The sequence below is a fragment of the Sinocyclocheilus anshuiensis genome, unplaced genomic scaffold (genome assembly GCF_001515605.1).
Source record: "Sinocyclocheilus anshuiensis isolate Anshui unplaced genomic scaffold, SAMN03320099.WGS_v1.1 scaffold850, whole genome shotgun sequence".
NCBI classification, from domain to species: Eukaryota; Metazoa; Chordata; class Actinopteri; order Cypriniformes; family Cyprinidae; genus Sinocyclocheilus; species Sinocyclocheilus anshuiensis.
This window is the reverse complement of record NW_015537937.1, coordinates 1,841,268-1,845,801: the sequence shown is the minus strand read 5'-3', so window position 1 is coordinate 1,845,801 and position 4,534 is coordinate 1,841,268. Positions and strand designations below refer to the sequence as shown.

Genomic DNA, 4,534 nt, shown 5'->3' with positions numbered 1-4,534 from the left:
AACTTGAAAATTGTTTATGCGCGAGTGCACTTGCTAATTGAAGCCGGATTGTATAAAATGGATTAAAAAAAAACGTTTATTAACGAGCTGCAGTTTTATTACATCACGCGCTGGCACAGATGCAGTATATTAACGCCAGGGGTCATCAATAAGGTGCAGATTTGGTCCTCAATTTGTGTTTTCCAACACACTTTTTCACAGCTCAAACTCATCAAAAGTCAACAAGTTCAACAAGCAACAACAACTTATCCAAGTGACCGCTGCAGAACGCACGCGAGAGAGAGACGAGGCAGCGCAGATCGCGCGTCTCATAAGTGAGTGGGAATTTACCGAACGTGGCACTTGCGTGAGTTAACACTGTACGCAATACCCATCCGATACATCACTTAAAATGTACTCAAGTAAATGTAAAAGTACACAATTTTTAAACTACTCAAAAAAGTACAATTACTGATCAAAACTACTTAATTACTGTATCTGTAATTCGTTACTTCACACCCCTGCCGAAAACACACATGAAAACACGTAACACACGGTAGACACGCGTTTGTGCAGCAGAGCGGCTCTCTCTCTCGCACTGTATGACTGTATGATAACTATTTGTCCAGTCCGGTTCCGTTCACACAGCGTGTGTATTCCGAGCATGCGGTTGTGAGTCCTGAATATTTACAGGTGTGAGTTCGATTACAGAATGCGGTTGTCACACCCGCAATTAACCAAACTGTCTCTAATAACTGGTTGGGCCACCCTTAGCAGCAACAACTGCAATCAATATATATATATATATATAAACGTTTTATTTCTCCATACAAGCACTGACCTCAGATTCTCACACATACAGAGTGCTGGCTGAAGAATCTTGAGTTTCTCAGCTGTTAAATCACAGTACATGAGGTTCAGGTCTCTGATGTGTGGACAGCACTGAAGACAGTACAGCAGCACCCAGCAGTCTGTGCTCCTCAGGGAAACATTAGACAGATCCATGATGTTGTGTTTTTTTATAGCTTCACTGACAAATCTCTCATCTTGGAGCTCATACAGACAGCGGAGAGCATACAGTTCACATCCACTATGTGTTGTCAATCTAAGAACACTTTCCCTTCAGTTTTATGGTGTGAGGAACAGTCCACTGGATTTTTTTAAAGAGTGAACTGCTCACTTTCTCATTTAAGAGACCACAGAGAAACAACATGACTGAAGGAATGGGATTTGATCTTCTTTCTGGAGATGGCCTGTCAATTATATCTCCCCATTCCATCCAGTCAAGCAGCTCACTTACTTTCCACCAGGAATTTTCCTCATCCAGTAAAACATAATAAAGAGCAGTGAAGAAATCCTGAAAGCTGTGATGCATAAACCTGAAAGCTGGTTTCTGATTGTCTTTTATTTTTAATCTATCTTTATACAAGAACAGAGTAGTAACCGCATCAAAGCATTTCATAGTCACACTCTTTTCAACAAAAAAGACCTGCTGCTTCTTCATCCCTTCCTCTGCCTGCTGACCCAGACTCCTCAGCATGGTGAGGACAGACTGACTCTGGTCATGATGCTCCAGTAGAGTGGACACAAAGTGCACATATATAGAGGTGGTTGTCTTTAGTTCTCTCATCACATGATCATCATCTGTAAAGTGCTTCTTCAGATAAAAACAAATCATCCAACACAGCAAAGGCACAGAGCAGGCAGTCAGGAGGCTTTCATTTGTCTTCACAATCTCATATGTTTTCCTGAAGAGCTGCTCATCCTGAAAGAACTTCTGGAAGTACTCCTGCACCCCTCTCTCAGAGAAGCCCACAATCTCAGTGAAACGCTGAGGACCCTTGAGGAGATTCACTGTATCTACAGCTGATCTCGTGGTGACAAGCATGAATGACTCAGGAAGCAAGACTCTTCTCAACAGGTTTCTAAGAATGACCATAAGTGGTGCTTTTGTATATGGATTAGTGTGTCGCATGAAATGAATGGGTCGACGAGACACATACTCATCCATTCCATCAATAAGGATGAGAACTTTCTCTGGTGTTAACTGTAGTATCTTTGAGATCTGTTTTGATGTTAAACTGTGATTCAAGCTCAGGAGATAAAACAAGCTCTTCTTAGTAGAAATACTCTTGAGCTCTTCACACTTCAGCAGAAAAACGGCATCAAAGTTTTCAGAGTAAAGTTCTCCAGATGCCCAGTCCAACATGATCTTCTGTAACATGAAGGATTTCCCTCTTCCAGAATCTCCACTGAGAATCACAGTTTTTGGTGTGTTTCCATCACTGTCAGGACTGAACAGCTGGTCTATTCTGATGCTGTGATTCTCGTCATTTGATAACAGAGGAGATGGTGTTTGTTTTCCAAAAGTGCGCACAGACCTCCCCCATTCACGATAGTATTTTTCAGTCTGCTCTTTGCTCCTCTGAATGATCACTGGTTCAGTAGAACAGGCGGCCAGATCCACACACTCATCAGATAGAAGCTTTTTCTCTGTTTCAAACTTACTTCTGTCAATTACTAAAGTCCTGTACTGAAGATTCATGGTGCTCCAATCTACAGGAAAAAGTACAAGAGTAATTGACTTTCGTAGTTTCCAAAAGAAACAAAAACAAAAAATACACAGTCTTTGATGAATACAGCACATAGCAAACGTTTTATGACTTAAAGATGCTGTTTTGCTAAATACTTACATGGGGTTTGAAAAATGTTTGAGTTTGTACAGCATGTATTGTAAATGATTACATGTTTAAATGCATTTGAACACCTACTGTACTGACCTGTCAATCAAAAACTGCACTAAAACAAGGATCTTAATACATGGTGTAAACAGGGCCACTGAATTGGACTGCATCTATTTGCAACACTTCACATTTTACTACCAGGTTATATGTAATATCTAGTTATTATTAATACTTAACTTACATAGTCTCACAATTTATTTACAGAACATGATGCATGATGGGTTACACTTAGCCTTGAATACTGCTCCAAAGTATCCGAGATAGTGTGGATTTAGTGTGTATTAAGGGCTGTGGTGTTTTTAAGACCTTGGACAGTATTGCACATTGACTTACTGATGTGCACATGCTCTCAGGGGGCCAAGACCACAAGTGTAGGTATTTGGACATGCTCAAAATATCCCAGGGAGTAATCAAAATGTTTTGGCTTCACTTTCCAGGATGTGTGAGGCACACTTAAAGGGTTAGTTCACCCAAAAATGAAAATTGTGTCATTAATTACTCACCCTCATGTCGTTTCAAACCCGTAAGACCTTCGTTCATATTCGGAACACAAATTAAGATATTTTTGATGTAATCTGAGAGCTGTCTGACCCTGCATAGACAGCAATACAACTGAAATGTTCCCAAGTCCAGAGACATAGCAAGGAGATCGGTAAAATAAACCATGTGACATCAGGGGTTCGAAGTTTCCCCTGAGGTTCCCCCTTCGAATTTTATGAAGCTACAAGAATACTTTTTGTGCGCAAACGAAAAAAAAAGACTTTATTCAACAATTCGTCTCCTCCACGTCACCCTGTAGCTCCATTTTGGAGAGTATCCGCTGGACGTAAACAGCGTATGCAGTTCTGTGTCAGCTGCGCCACACTGATACGCTGTTTTCGTTCAGATCAAAATCACAACAACGTAGGAAACAGATCCGGCGTGACGCCGTTTACGTCCAGCAGATACTCTCCAAAATGGCGCTACAGGGTGACGTGGAGGAGACGAATTGTTGAATAAAGTCATTTTTTTGTTTTTTTTTGCGTACAAAGTATTCTCGTAGCTTCGTAACATTACGGTTGAACCCCTGATGTCACATGGATTATTTTACAGATCTCCTTGCTACGTCTCTGCACTTGGGAACATTTCACTTGTATTGCTGTCTATGCAGGGTCAGACAGCTCTCAGATTACATCAAAAATATCTTAATTTGTGTTCCGAAGATGAACGAAGGTCTTACGAGTTTGAAACGACATGAGGGTGAGTAATTAATGACACAATTTTCATTTTTGGGTGAACTATACCTTTAATTTTAACACAGTATTGCACAATGCAAGATTCTTTTTGAATGTAAATAAACAATAAACAGTTTACCTCTTACATGTATCTCCTTTTTCTTCCTTCTATTTAGTTTCTCTTTCAGCTGAGAGACAGATTTTTGTGTATCATCAAAGGAACAGAGGATAACTGACAGTGATGCTTGATGAGTCTGGTCCAAAAGGGAAAACAAGAAACCGTAAATTCTGCATGAAGGAAAAACACATTCACAAAGACAAACTGCTTTAGAATACATTAAATAAATAAATCCATCCATCAATCAATCAAACAATCAGAGAGAAACTTTAAGATATTCAGATACTTTGTCTGAACAACAATATATGGGTCATATGATGCGATTTCAATTTTTCCTTTCTCTTTGGAGTGTTACAAACTCTTGGTGCATAAAGAAGATCTGTAAAGTTGCAAAGACTAAAATCTCAAATCCAAAGAGATATTCTTGTTAAAAGGTAAGAGTCAACCACGCCTACCTAAAACGCCTCGTTCTAACACGC

General features: G+C 39.9%; 1 pseudogene; it reads right to left on the bottom strand.

Moving 5' to 3' along the window:
* LOC107660321 (NACHT, LRR and PYD domains-containing protein 1b allele 2-like) overlaps positions 1–2,524 on the bottom strand; it is a 7,810-nt pseudogene extending 5,286 nt beyond the window's left edge.
* Positions 2,525–4,534: the final 2,010 nt, after the last annotated feature.